Here is an 11,468-nt window from a genome sequence, read left to right on the forward strand (position 1 = left end):
CGATGCCAGGATTGTGACATTGTGCAGCACGCGCGTTTTCAAGAATTCTCCTCCACGTGAACCGATGCTTTAACTGTTTGCACACGCAGGGACTATATCGTGTTCACGTGTAGCAGAAACCCCTGTAGAGCAGCAGACTGTCTTTTACCTGTGTACAGCCGGGCTGGCTTCCTTTATGTCGAGTAGGTTATAAACGGGTGTAACGCCATTTTCATCTCGGAGGTACCAAGTTTCTAAGGCCTTGGTGCAAACGCGGTTTTCTTCGGCGATATGAAGAATCTTTTCAAACTCCTCCCAGTCAATTGTTGTCGGTAAGCAGGGTCTACCATATTCTTCCCCTATCAGAGCCTTAGAAAAGACAAACAGACACCAAAGGAAATATATATCAAGGTGGAGCACTTTGCTCTAAAATATGAAATAATAATTTATCCGCACCCATTTGTACCAGCCGATGTGTATCTTACTATATATTTCTGAAAGCATTGTATGTTTCTCTGTCTGCACTGTCCCTAGCGGCAATCTCATTGGTCCCTTGGCCCGCCCGCCCCCGCACACCTCTCATTGGCCTGAGGCGGAGTGACGGGCCAAAGGTCCAAATACACACACACACACACACCACCTCAACTTCCACACACCCCCCCCACCCTCCCTCTCCCGGTGCCCGAAATAATTCGGCACGGTGGGTCCCTTACCCGGAGTCCCGTTGTCTGGTTGGGCCTGCGCGGTTGATGGGGGAGAGTGTGATCACTAGGAGCCGTTGGTGCGGCTGCTGTGGCGGCCGCTTGATCCCCTCCTGCTCAATGCAGGTGGTCGGTGGTGGTTTGGTGCCAGAGTAAGTTTGCTCGGGTGGGAGCGCGTCTCCCGCGTGGCGGGTGGGGGCTCCGGCCGTAATCGGGGGGCGGGTGCGCAGGTTCCCCCCGCGCGGTGCAGCATCCAGCACAGCAGGAGGGCTGTGGTGGTGTGTTTGGGGTGGGTGGCTCCGGGGGAGCCTCTGACTAACGGCCTACCCACATGTCCTTCGTGCCGGGGACCGAGGTGAGGGGGGGACAAGCACCGGGACAGAATAACGCTAAGCCCACACCACTCACCGCTCACAGCCGCCCCACATGAACACAGCTACTCTGCTGTTCTCCTCACCCCGCGCGATGGGACACCGACCGCCGCCGACCAGGGTGAGGTGGGTGAACGGTCACGCGCGCCGGAGACTGAGGTGAGGGAGGGGGGACAAGCGTCGGGAAGATTTGCGGAGCGCCGCCTTCTCCTCCTCACCCGCGGGACTGGGGGGGGAAGGAGTGCCGGGGACAGGGTGACCCCAGCGCCGGAGAGAGGGGGGTGGGAAAACAAGCACAGGGGACAGGGGGGGGACAACCACCGGGGACAGGGGAGGGAGAGTGATGAGGGCCACAGGGGGGGAGAGTGATGTGGGGTGCAGGGGGGGAGAGTGATGTGGGGTGCAGGGGGGGAGAGTGATGTGGGGTACAGGGGGGGAGAGTGATGTGGGGTGCAGGGGGGGAGAGTGATGTGGGGTACAGGGGGGGGAGAGTGATGTGGGGTGCAGGGGGAGAGAGTGATGTGGGGTGCAGGGGGATCAGGGGGGGGGGGGAGAGTGCCGTCTGGTGCAGGGGGGAAAGACTGATGTAAAGTGTCCCGGGGGGGAATGGAGCTTAACGTTAGGGAACCGAGCTGGGAAGGGGGGGGGCAAATAAAGCTAGGAATGGGGGAGGGGAGCGGAGACAGAGGGGGAGCGGGAAAATGTACTCCTGGGCAACGCCGGGTATATCAGCTAGTATATATATATAAAAATTGTTTCTTACAATTGGCACAGAAATGAAAGCAGAACTCCAGGTGGCGTTGCTTGTTTTTATTTACCCTTGTAGGATTGAAGCAGGGGTTCTCTGGAGCTGGACCCCATTAATTTCAGCTCCTGGGACCCCGTGCTTCCAGCGATACTTACCTCCGTAGGGTGACTCTGCAGCCAGGAAACTTGTGTGCCAACCAAAATGGCGGAATTTAAATGTCCTGCGTCCCGCTGGCCAATAGGAAGCCGTGATGTCATCCAGTGCGGTTTCCTATTGGCCTGTGTGACCTGTATATTTAAACTTCCCAGAGACACCGGCACCCCCTACAGAGGTAAGTATCTCTGGAAGCAGAGGGTCCCCAGAGCTGAAATGAATGCGGTTCAGCTCCGGAAACCCTCTGCTTCAAAACCTATAACAAAACAAACAAAAAAAAAGCAAGAAAAACAACTTGCTTTAGTCCGGGCAGACTAGAGAGAAAGGAAAAGTGCACCGGATATATGATACATCTCATTATAATGTTGCGCGGACTTTCTCTTCCCCGCCTCCTATAACCACTCATCAAATCGCTCACTGGTGCAAGTGGAGCAATATTAGAGGCAAGCACCTGGATATATTGATGCAAAGTGATGTCACTTGGATAAATGCTATAACTTGTGACACCTAATACATCTCCCCACCAGGCTGGATCATTTTAATGGCAATCACTATGTTAATAACTCACTGTGGTATTTGCAACACTACTTGATTCATGCATTGTGTCAGTGAAGCAGTATGTAGTACAGTAATGTGTGCAACTATTTTGATGCAGTTTTATTTGTGAACAGTGTAGAAAATGATGACAAGATTTGCTTAGATGACACTGTTATATTCACCATTATTGCTGCTACAGTATGTGCTGCATACATGATGTAGTTAGGGATATATAATAGCAAATCATTGGGGTGCACCTAGGTAGAAAATGCAGCATGACATTGAAAATAATGTACATCGCTTTAGACACCTTTGGCCACTCTCATTCTCACAATGATAAATAGGAAGCAACTTATTGAGAGGACCAGCCGGAAAGTTAGCAGACTTGGACTGGTCAAATGGGTACCTAGGGAAATCATCATTAACCCCATCATCAGATGGGCCCACAGGATCAGTACTCCCCCAAGTCTCCCAGAATGACAGAGAAAGGCACAAAGTAGTGTGTAGACTCGAGAGCCTGGCCAAATCTCCGATAACAGTCTTTCTATGAACGCAGTTACAAGGGAGAGTCAATCGTCAAGACCCCCCCCCCAACAGGTCAGGTTTTAAGGATATCTTTGACTGAGCCACTGATTGAGTTACCTGTGCGGAATCAAGGAAATCCTTAAAACCTGACCTGTTGGGGGTTTGGAGTTGAGCTCCCCTGGTAAACATAATCATATACAATAAGTATTATTTTATCCATTAGGGATCTACAGTGGGCGACTACGATCTGTTTCCCCCCCGGTGGGACCATTCAGTGCCGGCCCAAGTATGGCGCTGAGTGTCAATTAATATTTTTCTAGTGCATGACCAGCCAACTGTAGGTGAGAAGAGTGTTAGAGAAGAGGGAGGAGAGGTAGATGCTTGTAACATGCAGATCGTTGTGTGCCCTCGCAATAAATGAATGATTTAAAATGAAAGTCTACTAACCAGGGGCGTAGCTATAGCCCAGGGGCCTGCATTCTTGGGGGGCCCACGTTCTTGCTCCCCCCCCCCCCCCCCTGTCGTCGGCCCACGTTCTTGCCCCCCCCCCTGTCGTCGGCCCATCTGTCTCTCTTCAGATAGAGACAGGCTTGTGCTGGCAGGAGGAGAGCGCGGAGGATGCCGGCTGCGGACCTGATCACGGAACAGCTGGAGGGAGGAGGTGAGTAGGGCTTTCTTCCTGCTTAACCACTTCCGGGCAGCAGGTGGCGCTGCAGAGCACTCCATAGCTGCTCCTCTCTGCATCTCACGGTTCCGTGTGTCTGTGTTGGTAAGTGTGTGTGTGTGTGTGTGTGTGTGTGTGTGTGTGTGTGTGTGTGTGTGTGTGTGTGTGTGTGTGTGTGTGTGTGTGTGTGTGTGTGTGTGTGTGTGTGTGTGTGTGTGTGTGTGTGTGTGTGTGTGTGTGTGTGTGTGTGTGTGTTGGTAAGTGTGTGTGTATGTCTGTGTTGGTAAGTGTGTGTTGGTGTGTTTGTATTTGTAATTCATATGTGTGTTTCATGCATTATGTGCATGTATCTGTTGTATATTTAGTGGGGGGTTTTATATGTTGAATATAAATGTGTATTTGTATATGGTATTTGTGTACATGGGAGGGGAGGGAGGAGAGATAGGATGGGGGGAGGAGGGAGTAGAGATGATGATGAGGAGGAGGGAGGGGATAAGATGACGATGAGGGATGATGATGAGGAGGGATATGGAGAGATGAGGGATGATGAGATAGAGCAGGGGAGCGCAATCTTTTTCTCCTGTGCCCCCCTGCCGGCTGTCCCCTTCTCCGCGCCCCCCCCTTACCTTGGTTCTGGGCGTCATGACTCACATTGCCATAGCAACGTGAAATCACATTGCCATGGTGACGCATCTCCAGAAGCCGTCTGAACCAAGGTAAGTGAAGTTTACAGAGGCCTTCGCCGCTTCCCTGTTATTTAATTTAAGTTCCTTCGGGAAGTGGGCTGGGCCTCTGTAAACCCTGCACGCCCCCCGCAGATAATCTCGCACCCCCCCCCCCCCCCCCAGTTTGTGCACCCATGAGATAGAGGATCAGGCAGGGGATGGGAGGGAGGGAGAAAAAATTCTAGTCAGTATTAACATTAATGGGGCCCTGAATTTTTTTTTTGCCCGGGGGCCCACGAATGTCTAGCTACACCACTGCTACTAATGCAGCTATGTGGCTTTTATCAGTTTCTACATTTAAATCTTTAATCTTCCAAAAATTCAGACTCCCATAAAAAAAAAAGAAATCAATCCGTTTTTCTTCAAAAACAAAAAGGTTGTTTAGTTTGTAAATAAATGATACTCCATGTTCAGGTACTCCATACCTCTAAGTACCACCATACCTCTAAGTACTGTCTGAATGTGTTACAGTTACTTCATTTTTCAGCATTAACCTTACCTGATTTAAAAAAAAAAAAAACTTAAATTTTACCAAATGATCAAGACGTGTGTTACCTTTCCCCCTTCAATAAAGAAACTAACCGGTTACATAGCATTGTAACAGCCGGAAACGTACAGTACAGGGGATATTTCATACTAACTAAGGAAGTCTTGTGTACAGTACATCAATCTTCAGAAGTCTCCATCAAGGTGCAAAGGAAAATCATTCTTACTGCCAAAGGGAAACCCACCCGTGTGTTATTACATTTCTATTTATAGAACAATAGCCAGTGTATGGCACACTTCACAGAGATATTACACCAGGCATGCAGGGAAGAGTATTATAATTAGGAGGAGTGCATAGTCACTGTCCCGAAGAGCATGCAATCTACCAGGTGTTAGGAGTATGTGGAAGTGCATGGATATTACAGATTTTAGAGATCACAGAGTTAAGATCATAAGTTTGCAAGTAAAAAAAAAAAGGTAAACACAGAAATGTAGGATATTGTAAAGTCTTGTAAGCCAATCTTGCTTTTATTAGGAACATTATAAGGGCAGATTTTAAGTTCATGATGCACCCTTTTCTTCTTGTAGTCTCTGCTTACTCTTCTCTTTTGTGTAAATAGAGTGTGGTAATAAAATAAAAAAGTGTATCATTAAATTGGCATAGGGAATCTTGGCCTGTGGTGCCCTTGCTACAGGACAATGTTCCCCAGAAGTTGGTTATGACAAATATATCAACCCTTCCTCTTAAAACTCCCTTCTGGCTGCCGATAGTGACCGCTATTCAATATATTGCAAAGCCGTTCCCCAATGCTGGAGAAGGGTTCTAATTCAACGAATAGGACCAAACCTTTTTCAGCAGGTTTATAGCATACTAGCTGATATACCCGGCGTTGCCCGGGATGTAAATACGTAATAAGTAGTATTATTTAAAAATCGTGGAACAATAGGTTGAGTATTTGTTGGAAAGGTTGGATAATAATAATAATGAAAAGAAAGATGGAAGAAAATGTAATACGATGTTGTATAAAAATGGTTTATTTGTGACATAAGTGATGTAAAAATGTGAGGCGTGTGTCCTGCTAGGGTGTGAGCGTGTGTGAGGCGGCGGGTGGGTGTTCAGTACGGGTGGCGCGTGGGTAGTGAGTGCTGGCTGTGGGTGGGGGTCCTGGTAGGGTGTGAGGCGGCGGGTGTGTGGCGAGTGCGGGCGACAGCTGGTCAGTGATGTTGGTGCGTAGTGGCGGGAGGCGGCAGGTGTGTGTCGAGTGTGTGGAGTGGGTGAGAGGTGGCGGGTGTGTCGAGTGTGGTGGGGCGCGTGCATGCATCGGCCGCTCCCTCACCCGTCCGCCCGCTCCCACGCGGATCTGAGGCGGGAGGCAGCATGTTGTGGCCACTCCCACAGCCGGCTGTCCGCTCCCCCGCTTTGTCCCGGGCACTCGCTCCAGTGTGGCCGCTCCTCCGCTGATTCTAGCGGCCAGGGTGTGAGCTTGGAGGCAATGCGGGAAGGGAGGGCAGAGGCGCAGGGGTTGGAGGCAGCGGGAGGCACAGGGGTTTTGCGCTGGGAGGGGAGGCACAGGGGTTTTGCGCTGGGAGGGGAGGCACAGGGGTTTTGCGCTGGGAGGGGAAGCACAGAGGTTTTGCGCTGGGAGGGGAGACACAGGGGTTTGAGGCAGCGGGAGGCACAGGGGTTTGAGGCGGCGTCAGGGGTCTGCGCTGGGAGGGGAGGCAGCGGTTTAGTTACTTACCTGGGCGGGACGTGGCGGTATGTGTGTGTGACTGTTAGACCACACCGGCCAATGAGAGGTGTGCGGGGGCGGGCGGGCCAAGGGAGCCAGTCTCATTGGCCTGAGGCGGAGTGACGGGCCAAAGGTCCAATGCAATTGCCCCTAGACACAGGGAGACACAGGACAAACAGACACGCATACAACGGTTTGAGAAATATATATATAGATAAATGCTGAGAACACCTAGGGGATTCTTTCTGAGAGACGCTGCAAGGGCCTGGCAGGACGCAGGATTTCAGGGGGAACTGCATTTTGGACCGCCACTCTGTTTTTATTTTGGGATTTTATAATATATATATATATATATATATATATGTAACGGTATTTCTGGCCCGGCCTGACCCACCCAATCTCACATTGGCCCCTGTGGTCTAACCGGACCCCATTACAGTGTGAATATGCCTGATGGTGCACCTGCTGGCTACAGGACTCCTGAGTCTCCCACATGATGGTGTGTGGGGAGGACCCGTCAGACAGACAGCTGAGGTAGTGTGCTGAGTCTCACCTAGTTCCAGTGCAGCGCCTCCACCTCACCAGGGTCCCTGCGTCCGCAAGGGGATGATCCTGGCGAGGAACTCCTCCGTGGTGCTCCTCTCTGTACACTCATTCCAGATAGATACACGAGAGGGTTTCTGGCTGAACTCATCTTTATTGACACGGCAGGGCAGCTGCCCTCCACAAGGAGTATCTTCAGCCGCTCATCTCGCCAGTGCTCCCTTTAGATAGGTATATCACCTAGATCAGGGATTCACTATTCCCGCAGGAATCACTGTCCTGTGCCAGGTCCCTGGACACAGCCTCCCATGGAGTTACTATAACATAACTGACAGAACTCTTTCAGCTCTCAGGTAGAACTTTCCAGCAACTAACTTTAGAACACAGTGCTGTGCCTTATGTAAGCTTCTGAAGCTGACACACCTCTGACATCACTAACCATGGAGTCAGAGCATGTGACCAGTCCCAGCCATACACAGAGCACCCCACCAGGGTGTGAGGGAAAACCTCCATGATTACTGCTGGCATGCCCACACTTACCAGGCCTTACTGCCAGCAGGAGAGATGACTGTAGGCATTTTACATGACCGCTACATATATATATATATATATATTTTTTTTTTTACTATATTATATATAATTTTTACTATTAATATTAATTTTTTGGACCATTTCTTTTTTGGTTCTGATCTGCTGTTATTCCAAGGTTTATTATTGTTTCATCCATAATATCCCTTTTCTATCATCCACATTACTACAGTCTTTGTAATCTTGTATTTCCTTTCCTAATTGTACATAGAATAAGGCCCTAAACCTCCATATAGCACAACCGCAAATTCCACAGAATGCACAATATTCTCTGATTAGGAGCAGCGTCCCACAGCCAAACTCACCTCTCCTATATTAACCCTTGCACTCCCCTTCCTTCTCACGGCTGCTGCTATAAATATGTAATGCATTTGGAAATGGTTAACACAGTCTTGCTACCCTGGTACCATAACGCTACAAGATGTTGTGAAGTTAGGGTAATTGCTTCTAACAGTTTTAAATGGAAGAGCAAATTAACCGCCTTGTAATTTATATTGAAAATAAAAAAATTTGCTGGCAGTGCAACAAGGTTAATAAATACATATATATTCCCATATATGAAGGCACATGTATACCATTTGATTTAAAAAAAAAAAAAAAAGATCGACATCAATAAATGAAAAACTGCTGTAGAATGTGACAGGGAAATATGTGATTATGCTTAAAAGCAGTGTTCCATCCTATTTTCATTTATTTAAAAAAACGGTATAATAGGATAAATGTAGCTGACTGATACCTTTAAAAAAACAAAAAACAGTATTAAGTATTTTTAAGATATTTCTTTTTAAACTTGTAATCTCCTCACCGTAATGGGGGGGGGGGGAATAAAATTAATTAAAAAGACATTTTAAAAAAAAAGGCTTTGGAGTAACGTCTACAATCTTTAATTAATCTTGTGTGTTTGCAGGCTCTTTATTTACAATACAGAAACGAATATGCCCATCAACCCACCGTTCGGGGGCTTTTGGTGTATTCTCTGCTCTCAATACCAAACTCAGGTTGATCTCTCATATCAGGCTCATCATTATCACACTGCAATGCATCGCTGCCCCCGCTGGCCATCGAGGTGTCAACTAAGGGTCTCTTGAGAGTGAGGTGATGCTTGAGAGAGGAGAGTTAGAGGAGGTGAAGCTTGAGAGAGGAGAGTTAGGCCTCGGCCATGTTACGTGCTTGCAGGCGGAAGAGCGCTGAGGCGCGCTCCAGCTCAGCACTGAGCCCCTACAGCCGCAATTAGAGCGGCATTAGTAGGGGCTCACCTGCGCTTCCGCGCGCTTGCGGAAGCGCAGGTCTTAGGGGAATGTAAAATTCCCCCGCTTGCCGGCGAGACAGGCCGGTCACGTGAGCGGTTCGCCCAATGAGGGCGAACCAGCTCCGTGACGTCACTGGCCCGCCCCCGGCCAGTGACGCGCCCGCCCCCGGCCCGCCCCCTGCAGGCCCGCTGACGGCGCGTGCGGTAAGCAACCGCAAGGCCAGGGAAAGCACCCGCTTTCCCTGAGCCTCAGCGCGCCTCAGCGAGCCAGCAGGGAGCATGGACTCAGCCTAAGAGGAGGTGATGCTTGAGAGAGGAGAGTTAGAGGAGGTGATGCTTGAGAGAGGAGAGTTAGAGGAGGTGATGCTTGAGAGAGGAGAGTTAGAGAAGGTGATGCTTGAGAGAATAGAGTTAGAGAAGGTGATGCTTGAGAGAGGAGAGTTCGAGGTGATGCTTGAGAGAGGAGAGTTCGAGGTGATGCTTGAGAGAGGAGAGTTAGAGGAGGTGATGTTTGAGAGAGGAGAGTTAGAGGAGGTGATGCTTGAGAGAGGAGAGTTAGAGGAGGTGATGCTTGAGAGAGGAGAGTTAGAGGAGGTGATGCTTGAGAGAGGAGAGTTAGAGGAGGTGATGCTTGAGAGAGGAGAGGTAGAGGAGGTGATGCTTGAGAGAATAGAGTTAGAGGAGGTGATGCTTGAGAGAGGAGAGTTTGAGGTGATGCTTGAGAGAGGAGAGTTCGAGGTGATGCTTGAGAGAGGAGAGTTAGAGGAGGTGATGCTTGAGAGAGGAGAGTTAGAGGAGCTGATGCTTGAGAGAGGAGAGTTAGAGGAGGTGATGCTTGAGAGAGGAGAGTTAGAGGAGGTGATGCTTGAGAGAGGTGAGTTAGAGGAGGTGATGCTTGAGAGAGGAGAGTTAGAGGAGGTGATGCTTGAGAGAGGAGAGGTAGAGGAGGTGATGCTTGAGAGAATAGAGTTAGAGGAGGTGATGCTTGAGAGAGGAGAGTTAGAGGAGGTGACGCTTGAGAGAGGAGAGTTAAAGGAGGTGAGCTTGAGAGAGGAGAGTTCGAGGTGATGCTTGAGAGAGGAGAGTTAGAGGAGGTGATGCTTGAGAGAGGAGAGTTAGAGGAGGTGATGCTTGAGAGAGGAGAGTTAGAGGAGGTGATGCTTGAGAGAGGAGAGTTAGAGGAGGTGATGCTTGAGAGAGGAGAGTTAGAGGAGGTGATGCTTGGCCTACGGGGAGTTTTCCCTTTAAGGTTCAACAGAGATGACGTAGGGGGACATTCCTTACTCCTGTTGTGTATGTTGTCAATCCTCTCCACAACACGACACATGCTGTAGGTGGGAAGGTGTTTGCGTAACTGTCCATCCTGTTTGGGGACATTTTTGAAATTTTCTTTCAAATGACTTAAACCCATGCGGCAGAACCGCCTTATAATTCAGGAGATCGCCGCACCTCATGTCCCAGCTGTTTTGCTAATGTGACATAGACAAGAAGCTGGCAACATGCCAAAGAAGGGGTGCTCAACTCCAGTTCTCAAGCCCCCCCCCCCCCCCCATCAGGTCAGGTTTTCAGAATATCCCTGCTTCAGCACAGGTGGCTCAATCAGAGGCTCAGTCGAAGACTGGGCTGAAGCAGGGAGTAATTGAGCCACCTGTGCTGAAGCAGGGACTGATTTAGCCACCTGTTCTGAAGCAGGGATATCCACAAAACCTAACCATTAGGGGGGGGGCGCGAGCACTGGACTTGAGAACCCCTGTGCTAGAGATTGGAGCAGTCATCTTCAATCATTTTATTTCAAATGCAGCAAGTTAGTGTTTGGGATGGAGAGGGCAGGTAGGCTTAGAACTACAGTACCAGCAGGTACAAGGCACCAGTGCCCTGCAACCTGAAAGAGGCAATCCAAGCGGGCGAATTTATTTATTTATTTTAACATAGGATTGAGGCAGGAGTTTTCAGGAGCTGAACCCCGTGAATTTCCCCTCTGGGGACCCCCTGCTTCCAGAGATACTCACCTCCATAGGGGTTGCCGGTAGCTGCTACAGCTCGCTAGCAGGGATCCCGTAATGGCTGCCTTTCAAAGCCCCCACACCCTGGAGGGGAAAAATGGGAAGCCGGGACGTCATCCGGTGCGGCTTTACAATGCAGAGAGACCCCGGTACCCCCTTCGGAGGTAAGTATTTCAGGAAGCTGAGGTCCCAGTTTGGATTACTCCTCTAAGGTGCACACTGTGTACGGCGGCAGATGAGGTAGCCGGATTTTTCGGGCATACCCTTGGGAGCTTCAAAATATTCTTGCACGGATGGCCCCTCTCCCCTAGTTTCACCTCTGAGGTCACCTGTATTTATTGGATCCATTTTGACATACATTCATATTTGAAATAGATAAAAGTGTTCCCAACTCGGGGGGTGGGGAGGGAGAGCAAGAAACTGTGGGACGTAGGCACTGAGAGATACGTAAAATGGCAACAAA

This window comes from Ascaphus truei, chromosome 3 (assembly GCF_040206685.1).
Source record: "Ascaphus truei isolate aAscTru1 chromosome 3, aAscTru1.hap1, whole genome shotgun sequence".
Lineage (NCBI taxonomy): Eukaryota > Metazoa > Chordata > Amphibia > Anura > Ascaphidae > Ascaphus > Ascaphus truei.